The sequence below is a fragment of the Maniola hyperantus genome, chromosome Z (genome assembly GCF_902806685.2).
Source record: "Maniola hyperantus chromosome Z, iAphHyp1.2, whole genome shotgun sequence".
Classification (NCBI taxonomy): Eukaryota; Metazoa; Arthropoda; class Insecta; order Lepidoptera; family Nymphalidae; genus Maniola; species Maniola hyperantus.
In genome coordinates, this window is record NC_048564.1 from 3,933,989 (window position 1) to 3,946,942 (window position 12,954).

Sequence of the window (12,954 nt, forward strand, 5' to 3'; positions counted from 1 at the left end):
GTTCCACCGCATCAGCCGGTCTGAATACGGAATCTTAGAGCCTATACTGCTAACACAAGGCCTGTGCCGCAGCCTTCTTTACAACGTTTCACTTTTAATTTAATTAACTCGACTGTCGCTACACTTTTATAAACACACTGCCTGTGGAATAAAGTATGATTAGTTTATCAACTAAAAACCAATACACATAATGGTTAGTACATAAGGGTTAGCACATAAAGATTAGTACGTAAGCATTAGTTACACAATACTAAACATTAGCTAGAACAAATGCAAATAAAGGTTAGTACATAAAGGTTAACACATAATGGTTAATACATAATGGTTAATACATAAGCCATCACATTAAAGTTATATAGATATGTAGTACTTCTCACTACATGACTTCAAAATGGCCGACGGAAAAGTTCAATTCAAAATGGCCGCCGGAAAAGTTCATTTAAATGGCCGTCGGAAAAATTTACTTGTAACTCACTAAGAGACACTGAACTTATTAACACTTGGGGGGCTATATGGTTTTTAAAAACCTTTTGGTCGTAGCGGATACCTGAAGCACTCCACCCGTCGCTGTTGCGAACCCCTCACCACTGTTATCCTTAAGATAAGTGGCAGGTTCAACTCTCGACGTCGTTGCTGCTGTCCACCGTGTTCCGCCCGCTGTGGCCGAGGACCTTCCACGATGACCCTTAGGCCAGATGGTTGGTTGGCTGCTTGTGGTTGCATGGGCATGCGCCGTGCACCTGCACGCTGCTGCACTGTAGCTGACCGTGGGTGGTAAGGATCACGGCTCAGCTGTGAGATGGTTGCTATTGGAGGGCTATTACGGTGAGGAAAGATGCTGTAGATGTCAGCTGTTGCTTGCTATGCTACAACAAGAACAGGTACCGGCTGACTCGGTTCACTCACCCTTCGCAGTAGTTCAGCTGATCACAGCTGGGGTTTGATGACCTGGCTACCAGCTGACCATGTAAGGTCAATGACCTGGGCTACCAGCTGACCATTTAGGGTCAATGACCTGGGCTACCAGCTGACCGCAGCTGGTGTCACTTGCCTCGGTTTTGAAGAGAGGCCACTGACCAGCCTAAGCTGATCTTTACCTAGCTACTTAGCTATTTAGAAGAGGTACTTTCCCTATCACTGCCCTATTCTAGCACTTTCACTTGTATTACACTGAGACCGAAAACTTGAGAACGAATAATGCGTAAAAATCACGCCTTAATATTTACATATTTTGCCTTAGTAAGTACCTCCTCTAATGAGCCAATAAATTGTACTAACCAATTATGCATAGATTATGCGACGTTGCCGCTTTATTTCGACTCGCCCTTGGCACATTCCATGCATTTTCCGACACGAGGCATGCCTTCTCTTTCTGACAATTACTTACTTTCTCTCTCTACCGAGATACTGTCTCAGATTCGGCTGATCTCGTGTCGGTCCGTTGCTATGGTTACCGAGCGTCTCCCGCGCAGTTTAGCTTGTCCGTAACATCCTCCCCCCGGCGCAGGCTCCCTCCCTACGTGGGAGCCGCAGCCCCTTCTATAATTGGGAGGACAGCTAACTTACGTGTTGGCCTACGAAACACACCTCCTGATGTTCTTATGTCTGCACATCGGACTTCGCCGTCGGGCCCGGGGTACACCTGCTCTATTATCCCTCTAGGCCACACGTTGCGCGGCAACTTGTCGTCTACAACGACGACGAGGTCTCCTTGCTGGAGTTGTCGTAAGCTTTGAGCGGCACTGCCGCGCGAGACTAACGTTGGTAAATACTCACGTATCCAACGCCTCCAGAACTCGTCTGCTAGCGCCTGAGCTGCTCGCCAAGTCCTCTTGTCTGCTTGCTGACATGGGCCCACTACGGGTAACCCTGATGACGATCCAATGAGGAAATGGTTCGGAGTCAATGCCTCTGGGTCTTTATGACTTACCGACACATGTGTTAGGGGACGAGCATTCACTGAATACTCGGCTTCCACCAGCAGAGTCTGCAGTGTCTCCTCCTTTGGAGACTTCTCGTTCAAGGTGGCACTTAGGGCTGTTTTCACCGAGCGCACCAGTCTCTCCCATGCTCCTCCTTGGTTTGGGGTACCTGGTGTTATAAATTTCCATGATATCATCTTACCTAGGCAGAACTCCCTGAGTGGCTCTGCCCACTCCTCGACAGCGGCTCTCAACTCGACGTCAGCCCCTTTAAAGTTCGTCGCGTTATCTGAAAATATAATGGAAGGCCAACCTCGCCTCCCTCCCATGCGGCGTAGGGCCTGGATTGCAGAATCCGTGGACAGGCTGTACACCAACTCCAGATGTACTGCTCGAGTTGTTAGACATGTGAAAAGAGCGTACCACCTTTTTTCGTGGCGCCTGCCGATCGTGATGCTCATTGGCCCGAAGTAGTCTACCCCTACGTTCTGAAATGGTCGGCTAAACGGCGCCAATCTTGCTGCTGGCAGGTCACCAAACGTTGGTACTTGAGGTGCGGCTTTTCTTACTCTGCATCGTTGACAACTGTGGGCGACTGCTCGTACGGAAGGTCGTAGCTGTAAGATCCAATAACGTTGCCTTAGATCGTTCACGACTCTTTCATTGCCTGCGTGGCCTGCAGCCTCGTGTTCCTTTTGGATCAGCATTCGTGTGAGCTGATGCCGTCCGTCTAAAATGATCGGCTGCTTTTGATCTTGTGTTACCGGTGCGGCGTTAATCCGCCCGCGCAACCTTAGCAGTCGATCTGACCCATACTCTGGGTCCAGTTTATATAGGCGGCTGGAACGGGGTATCTTCTCCCCCTGTTTCAGCAGCTGTATCTCAGAGGCGAAGCTGTCCACTTGGGCTCTTTCCAGCCATAGCTTTTCCGCCATTTGAAGATCACGTACCTCTAGTTGTTTGCTCATCTTTCTCCATTTTGCTGCAATGTAGATTACTCGTGCCGTAGCTCCTATCAGCACGTTCCATTTGCTAATCCGGTTAATATCCGGCATAGCGTCCCAATGTAGCGGTCTTGACTGGCTTACATGATACACGAGGACTTCCTCCTCGGGCTCCCCCCGCTCAGGGGTTGGTTCTTTCGGCCACTCGGATGATGGCTGCTGTAGAAACTGCGGTCCCTCCAGCCACTCCGACCTGGGCCCCGCTGCGTACTCTGAACGCGTCGCGTCGTCCGCTGGGTTGCTTTTCGTTGGCACCCAACGCCATTGTTCTGGTTTAGTCAGTTCGGCTATCTCTCCTAGCCGATGTGCTACAAATGGTGTATAACGTTTAGCATTGGTTCTCACCCATATGAGGACTGTTCTGGAATCCGACCAGAATGTGGTACTGGCTGCCTCCCAGCGATGTCCACTTTTCACTGCCTCTGCAAGTCGTGCACCGATAACAGCTGCTTGTAATTCCATCCGGGGAATACTCATACCTCTTAGTGGTGCTACCTTGGCTTTTGCCGATGCCAGCCGTACGATCACGGCGTCCTCTGGTCCTTCTATCTGCCAATATGCCACGGCTGCATATGCCAGCTCGCTGGCATCGCAGAATATGTGAAGATGTCGCTTCTGGCCCTCCTTGTGCTTATCGTAGCATCGTGGCAACCGCAGCTGTTCAATGTTGTGTAGACCTTGCATCCATGTGACGAACTCACCTGCTTGTTCCTTTGGGATAGGCTCGTCCCATCCGATGTCCAGACGCCAGAGTGACTGTAGCATAATCTTTGCTACTATAGTATACGGACTCAAGAACCCGAGCGGGTCGTAGATTGACATGACCGCGCTTAGCGTTTCCCGTTTCGAAGGAGCTCTTACTGTTTCCTTAACCTCCTTCGGCACTCTTGGCATCCTTGTGTTAAAACCCAGTTCATCCTGCTGGGCATCCCAGACAAGCCCTAACGTTCGCTCCTCGCTTTCTTTTCCTATCATTAGTTGAGTATGCGCTCGCGATCGCAACTCAACCGGAAAGCTATTTAATATACCTTGTTCATTGGAGCTCCAATCTCGCAGAATGAAGCTGGCTTGTTGGTGCACGTAGTCCACCTCCTGCACCGCTTTTATGGCTTCCTCCTTACTCGGGAAGCTATCTACGAAGTCGTCCATGTAATGACTTGTAGTTATGGCGGCGAATGCTGCAGGATGTGTCTCTCTGAACTCCTCAGCGTTCAGGTTGCGGACACTGTGTGCTAAAAATGGGGAACATGTAGCCCCGAATATTAAAGATGTCATCTTATACCTTTTCGGCGGCTCACTTCTATTGTTACCCCTCCATAAAAACATCTGAGATGGCTGATCTTCAGACCTCACCTTGATCTGTAAGAACATCTCTTGAATGTCTGCCGTTACTGCTACAGGCTCTTCCCGGAATCTGTACAATATTCCTGGCAGGGACTGTAGGAGGTCCGGTCCTTCCAGTAACATGTCATTCAAGCTTACTCCCTGGCTGCATGCGGCGGCGTCAAACACTAACCTGAGTTTTCCTGGTTTGTTAGGGTTTCTAACTCCAAAGTGAGGTAGAAACCAGGCGTTACACTCTTCTTCTTCGGTGCCGCTACATTCCGTCGCATATCCCTTCTGCAGCAGGTTTCCCACTTGTTCCATGTAGCCTTCTCCGAACGCTGCATCGCGGTCCATTTTCTTTTCAATGCCTTTCAAGCGCTTAAAGGCATTGAAAAAGCTGGGTGGCATCCTTACCTTGTTTGATCGCCACGTTAGTCCAACTTCGAATCTTGGTCCATTTCGTCGGGCTGTAACCTTAAACAACTCGACGGCCCGTTCGTTTTCCGGCTTTTCCTTCTTGGCCAAGCTCACTCCCAACGCATCTAAGTCGAAGTGGCTTTTCACTAAGCCATGAAGCGCTTCATCCTCGCTGTTCTGACTACGGTGATGAAGATGATGAACCGCCTCTCTCGGTTCATCCTTTGCACCCGGGTTGGGTCCCATAATTACCCACCCGAGGCTCGTGAGGCAAGCTTTAGGTGCCTCTCTACTTCCTTCACGTAATGTCCTTGTGACAATTAAGTGCCCGTTATCGGCACCAATCAAGATCCTTGGAACGGCCCCGTAATAACACACATCGCTTACCTTTAAGCCTTTCAGATGCGGATATCCCAGAACACACGCTGGAACTGCCTGGCTCTGCAGTTCAAGCTTTGGGACCGTCCGTGCGGTTATCTCATCAAACTGCGACCCAGATCTTGATTTTATCAGTAGTCCCACTGTTTGGCTGCTGATTTCATCACTTACCGCATTGATCCCATGGAGTTTGAGCTTTCTCGTCGGCCCTTCTGCACCTACGACGGCCGCCACTTTCCCGTCTACCAAGGTTATGGTTGATCCCTCATCCAATAGAGCATACGTATCCAACGTTCCCTTGGGACCTCTAATGGTGACGGGGCATATCTTCAGTAGCACCGTGCTTTGACTTGCCATTGTGTTCATCACTGAAGCTGTGGCGGCTCCCCCGACGGCCCTTGTATTTTTGTGCAGAAGGTGGTGATGGGGTTGTTGACACCCATTAACCCCACACCTACTGGCCTTGCATCCCTCGCGACGGTGGTTAGCTCGTAGGCACTGAAAGCATACCTGCGCTTCCCTTGCAAACTTCCATCGATCACCTATGTCCTTAGTTATAAGTCGGGGACAAGTCGGTAAGTGGTGCTCCCCTCCACATGCGACACACGACGGCTTAGCGGGATGCTGCTTAGCCGTGGCCTTGGCAGCGAAGTATACCCTCTTTGTCGCGGATGCGCCTCTTCCTCGCGATGTATACCTCGCTCCCCTACTAAACGTCTCCGATGAGTGACTATTCGTGTTGAAGTTATAAGCTAAATGCTTCATTCTTTGTTCGGCGTCCAATTCAATGAACCTGGTCAGCACTAAGATCTCTGGTTCACCTATACCGCCGTACTCATGCGCATATGGTGCAAACCTGCTTCTGGTAATCTCGTCTAGCTTGTTGAGAACCTCCACTACCAGTTGGGGGTTAAACAGATGTTCCCGCCGAATATCCGCCTCCCGGAGTGCAGCTATTATGTTCGTCAGCGCAATGGAGAAGTCCTCCAACTCCATGGCTGTTGTTGGTGCTTTAAGTTTGCGAATTTTTACCACTGCCTGTCTGGCGATCGCGTCGGGTCTGCCAAAAGTCGAATCTAACGACCTCATAATGCGCTCAGGATCTGGATCTCTAGAATTCAACAAACTTGATACAGCATCCCGAGCCTTACCTTGTAAGCTGTTTCTTAATCTCGTAACGTTCTCTATTGCTGAGAACTTGAAGTGTTCGGTGCTATGCATCATCGCGATTTTGAAGCCATTCCATTCGTTTGCTTCACCAGAGAACTTGGGTAATTCCGTCAACTCACGGAGTAGCGGCCTTCTGTTCGCTACCTTGTTTATTGAAGCAGCTAACCGATCAATATCGGTCTTCGGCTGCTCCTCGGCCGGTGCCGGGTGTGGGGAACACGTGGGCAGGATCCTTGGCTGATCCCACTCCACTTTCCTGTCCGGTTTTGTCCTAACCGGCAGGTGCACTGCTGTACGCGTCTCGTGTCGCCGAGAAACCTCAACGTTGGCAGGCGATGCCACTGCTCCCACTTCAGGCGGTGCTCCTTGACGCTGCTCTGTTTGATTTAGCCATTCTTGTACGCGCCTTAGCACCGGTGCTGTCGGCGCCGCCTCCGTGTTGGGCCCGTCCCCAGCAGCGTCTTCTCCATTGAATGTAGATACACGACGAGCCAGTCGTTTACGTAATAATTCTATTTCGTACCTTTTTTCAATCTCCAATCGTCCTTCTTCAAAAGCCCAATCGGCTTCCTGTTTACTCATTGCAGTTGCCTCAGACTGCAGTGATGCCGGCGGCGTTGAAAGGGGGGGTTGCCTTATCCCCTCCCGAAGTGGTTCCAAGTTTTCGGTCTCAGTAATACGTACCCCTTCCTTCGTAGCTCGCTGACATGGTTTCTTCATCACGGCGGTCTGTTCTGGAGCTGGCAACCTGCTAACGGAAGGTAAATCTAATCTTTGCTTACCCAGTCCTGTAGGTGCCGGAGTCTGTCCACCCTCAGTGGACGGCTCATCTTCTGGCCTCGTTCTTTGCTCCATAGTTCCAGAAATGGTTGGTGCGTCCTCAGTACGCATCTCGTCGATTTCGTGCCCAGGCCCCTTCTCTTCTCCGGCTTGACCGCGCGTGACGACCATTCTATCCTGAAAATAAACACGTGAAACAAAACTATCCTTTTTGTGTCCAGAGATCCGGTTCGAAGGACCATTTGATGTTCCGTATGGTTAGATAGGAACTAGTAAAAAAATCTAGAGGTGCTCAACTCAATTTGAGCTTTACGCACTGCCAGTTCAGACTGAACTACAGGAGTAATCGCTACTTAAGGTTTTAAAAGGATAGTAGTTTTCACGGGTTTACACACGAGACTAATCTCGAATCAAACATCATTCTTAAGAACACAATACGTATTTATTATGAAAAATAAAAATCAGTCACACGTATGACAACTGACAAAACACTGTCCGTTAGACAAATGAACATAAGACACAATTATATTATATAAATAAGTGACACAACTTATTATATCAATTTATAAACGACAACATTATGAATAAATTACACAAAAACACAATAGTATTAATAATGGCAGGGTAATACAGTTTTAAAATTATAAACAAAGTATAGGTACACGAGTTATCTTAATAATTATATACAACACACATACGTTAGAAATGATCACTTACTATTAAGTTCTCATATACGCAAGTTCGTATAATTTTCATAACTGAATAGTTGTAAGCTTTCAGATTATGAATACGGACATTAATACAACCTAAAGTAGTTGGATCTCATAGGACACGATCGTACAATTAAACTTTAGACCTAATAGTTGTAAGTTATTAAGTCATATAAAAAACCTACCTGGTTTAACAAAGACTAAATAGTAAACATCGGTTATGTACGACACGATTATCGTTCACTCGAATGTTAACACTCAGTTTAAACGACGACTGAACGAAAAAGGTTGGGAACCGACGCTTATTATTCACTCGAAATGGTAACAGGCTTGATATAAATGTTGACCGACAGTCGATACATAAAAAAACATAGAACACTGTTCCACCGCATCAGCCGGTCTGAATACGGAATCTTAGAGCCTATACTGCTAACACAAGGCCTGTGCCGCAGCCTTCTTTACAACGTTTCACTTTTAATTTAATTAACTCGACTGTCGCTACACTTTTATAAACACACTGCCTGTGGAATAAAGTATGATTAGTTTATCAACTAAAAACCAATACACATAATGGTTAGTACATAAGGGTTAGCACATAAAGATTAGTACGTAAGCATTAGTTACACAATACTAAACATTAGCTAGAACAAATGCAAATAAAGGTTAGTACATAAAGGTTAACACATAATGGTTAATACATAATGGTTAATACATAAGCCATCACATTAAAGTTATATAGATATGTAGTACTTCTCACTACATGACTTCAAAATGGCCGACGGAAAAGTTCAATTCAAAATGGCCGCCGGAAAAGTTCATTTAAATGGCCGTCGGAAAAATTTACTTGTAACTCACTAAGAGACACTGAACTTATTAACACTTGGGGGGCTATATGGTTTTTAAAAACCTTTTGGTCGTAGCGGATACCTGAAGCACTCCACCCGTCGCTGTTGCGAACCCCTCACCACTGTTATCCTTAAGATAAGTGGCAGGTTCAACTCTCGACGTCGTTGCTGCTGTCCACCGTGTTCCGCCCGCTGTGGCCGAGGACCTTCCACGATGACCCTTAGGCCAGATGGTTGGTTGGCTGCTTGTGGTTGCATGGGCATGCGCCGTGCACCTGCACGCTGCTGCACTGTAGCTGACCGTGGGTGGTAAGGATCACGGCTCAGCTGTGAGATGGTTGCTATTGGAGGGCTATTACGGTGAGGAAAGATGCTGTAGATGTCAGCTGTTGCTTGCTATGCTACAACAAGAACAGGTACCGGCTGACTCGGTTCACTCACCCTTCGCAGTAGTTCAGCTGATCACAGCTGGGGTTTGATGACCTGGCTACCAGCTGACCATGTAAGGTCAATGACCTGGGCTACCAGCTGACCATTTAGGGTCAATGACCTGGGCTACCAGCTGACCGCAGCTGGTGTCACTTGCCTCGGTTTTGAAGAGAGGCCACTGACCAGCCTAAGCTGATCTTTACCTAGCTACTTAGCTATTTAGAAGAGGTACTTTCCCTATCACTGCCCTATTCTAGCACTTTCACTTGTATTACACTGAGACCGAAAACTTGAGAACGAATAATGCGTAAAAATCACGCCTTAATATTTACATATTTTGCCTTAGTAAGTACCTCCTCTAATGAGCCAATAAATTGTACTAACCAATTATGCATAGATTATGCGACGTTGCCGCTTTATTTCGACTCGCCCTTGGCACATTCCATGCATTTTCCGACACGAGGCATGCCTTCTCTTTCTGACAATTACTTACTTTCTCTCTCTACCGAGATACTGTCTCAGATTCGGCTGATCTCGTGTCGGTCCGTTGCTATGGTTACCGAGCGTCTCCCGCGCAGTTTAGCTTGTCCGTAACAGCTACCATTTTATAATGGTGCTTTATGGTAGGAAAAAAAATTTGATTAAATAAATATATCACCTTGTTAAGAAAGACTAAAACGTTAAAAATGATTATAGCTCAGATAATATTTTAAACAGCAGAGAGAAACAAATAACTGAAAATTATAACTTTGTTACAATGGTCTAAAAAGTATAAATAATTATAGCTAAGATAATAAGTATGTAGGTACCTACTTGTAAAAGTATAAAGGAAAAACGCAAGGCGCATAGATAATTAATAAATAATAAGTAGCGTAGTAAAAGGCTTGTCTTTGAAGAAACTCATACATTAGGTATATTAGGACGTACTTATTGCATTATACCTACATAATATCATTTACCGTAGCTAAAATTTGCAGTGCAATAAAATTGTGGTCTGCGCCTGTAAGTCTGCGCTTTTCTTATAATGAATGAATAAATGAATATTTATTTATTACAAAATTTTGTACATTTGACTTAAACGGAGTCCTGGCTCCTAAACTAGGAGATCCCGTATCTTAGGAGCCAGTGCCTTCCCATACAGCTACTTATCGTAAAATACAAATAATATTATTACTTTGTAATATTGTTTTTTGAATTTTATATACAAACCCCACCAGCAGATTTAACGAAAAGAGAACATAAAAAAGAACAAAAGTAAATAGAATAAGAAGGAGAAAACCCAATATTAAGATACCTACAACTAGAGAATAGTAAATAAACGGCATTCCGAACCAGTGGTAAATTAAAACTACCTGACTATTCATAAGTACTTGTAAAAAGTTTACATGAATAAAAAAACATTCTATTCTATTCTATTCTAAAAACTTAATTTATACCTACTATAGGTCATAGCTATTCACTCATTGTCCCACTCTCATACAGGTGGTGTTCTAGGTAGGTATATTTATCTATTTTATTTAGACAGGGACCGAGGAGATAAATCTCCGAAGCAACCAGGGTAGTTACCCATAAGTAGAAATAGGTAGGTTAATTACTGAGAGTATGATCATAGGTTGCCAAGGAAATATCCCCTCAACTTCTGCTCAATATTTTGCGCGTCACTGCACCCGATAGAGCAACTGATTAATAAGACGGTGTTTATAATAAAACCCACAAAGTTTGACAAGGTTGCCTATCTAACGCATACTGGGATCTGTAAGGATCATCATTATCTTTATGGATGTTAACTTCGAAATCGCATTCTTTGGTGATTCCTCTGGCGTAAAATATTGGAGAGCTACCCGTGCACCCATCGGCTCCTCTCACCAGTGGGTGAAAGGGGAATTCGTGTTTACCCGTACACCCACTGCTTAGGGTTGAATAATAATATGATATCGATAAATAAATACAAAATACATAAAATTACATACAGCCGCACTCAGAGTCGCTTAATCGTTACACAAGCCATTCCTTAGTATTATGTAGATTTAAAAAAGTTCACTGTCAAGTGAAATATATAGTAAAGTATTGTTTTTCGTTCAATCTAGGTTAAATCATTTTAAGTATTTTTAATCAAGTATTAGGATTATTTATTTGTTATTCTGATCGATAACTACAAGTTATGTGTTTCTGAATTTTTGTAAATTCCAAATCTACTTATAAATATTTTTTTGCATTTATGTCCATGAATTGTATTCTTCGGATAAAAATGTAGCAAGCAAGGAAGGAAGGATTATTTGTTTCCATCTTCAAGTAATTATTAAAAAAAACTATTATCAAAAAAAAAAAAAAAAAAAAAAAAAAAAAATTTAATATGTAATAATATGTAATAATATCCAATAATAATAATTATCCAGGAAGGATAATGAATATAAAGGCATTCTCTATTTTTGCCCGACTATGGCAAAGCCAAAAGAAAGGGTTTTATCTGTCAATGTATGTGTGTTCCAATGTAGCGCCTAAACTACTAAATCGATTTATATATGCAAGTTTTGCCCATTCAAAGAATATAATATCTTAATAATAAAATCGATAAGCTAGTGAGGTCATAGAAAGTTATTACTATTTCTATAATATAATATTATGTTAATTATTTTTTAAATGACCAAACTTCTGCTTTTTGAGCTATTCTTTTTTATAAAATATGGAAAAATGAAAACCGTCCAGGAAATATTAGGAGAAATAAGTAGGTACTTACTTTATAATTAGTAAAACTGACCAAAAGTTTGGTTGCGGAAGGAATATTGGTTCATAAATCGTCGTACCCTACGAATAACGACACTGTTACAAAAGGCCTACTTTTGAGGAGGAGAATTTTTGTGTTTTATTTTAATACTAATGAACATTGTATGCAATTTTAAAGTTTACAATGTTGGTAAAAGGTTTTAGGGTTATTTTAAAGGGGTTTATCGGGCTTTTCTTCAATTGCAAGCATTTAAATTGTCCCTTAGGAATTTGTTCCATGGAACGGAACATCGTTTCTATCGGGTCATAAATGCGGTTATGTCCTTTTTGATCGGAAAATGTGATTTTAATTTTTTTAGCTGTCCGTCAGTCACTCAGTCAGTCAGTCAACTTTTCCTTTTATATATATACTAGCTTATGCTCGTGACTTCGTCCGCATTTACTACACAAATTTCAAACCCCTATTTCACCCCCTTAGGAGTTGAATTTTCAAATATTCTTTCTTAGCGGTTGCCTACGTCATAATATCAATCTGCATGCCAAATTTCAGCCCGATCCATCCAGTAGTTTGAGCTGTGTCTGTCAATCAGTAAGTCAGTCCCTTTTTTCTTTTATTTATTTAGATTTCAGAAATACCGTTATTTTCTTGTGAAAGTAGTCGAGGAGCTGTGCGATCGTTTATGTCTTTGCTATTATTTTCTGTGTAGGTATTTGTTGTGCTTATGCTCGTGACTTCGTCCGCATTTACTACACAAATTTCAAACCCCTATTTCACCCCCTTAGGAGTTGAATTTTCAAATATTCTTTCTTAGCGGTTGCCTACGTCATAATATCAATCTGCATGCCAAATTTCAGCCCGATCCATCCAGTAGTTTGAGCTGTGTCTGTCAATCAGTAAGTCAGTCCCTTTTTTCTTTTATTTATTTAGATTTCAGAAATACCGTTATTTTCTTGTGAAAGTAGTCGAGGAGCTGTGCGATCGTTTATGTCTTTGCTATTATTTTCTGTGTAGGTATTTGTTGTGGCAGAAATAATAATGATATCTTGTTACTAACGATACATTACGTACGTACCTTAAATCTAAATATTATTTAAAAGAAAAGGGTGGCTGACTGACTGATCTATCAACGCGCAGTTCAAACTACTGGAGGGATCAGTCTGAAATTTGGCATCCAGAATCCAGGATAGCTATTATGACGAAGCCATCCGCTAAGAAAGGATTTTTGGAAATTCAATCCCTAGGGAGGCT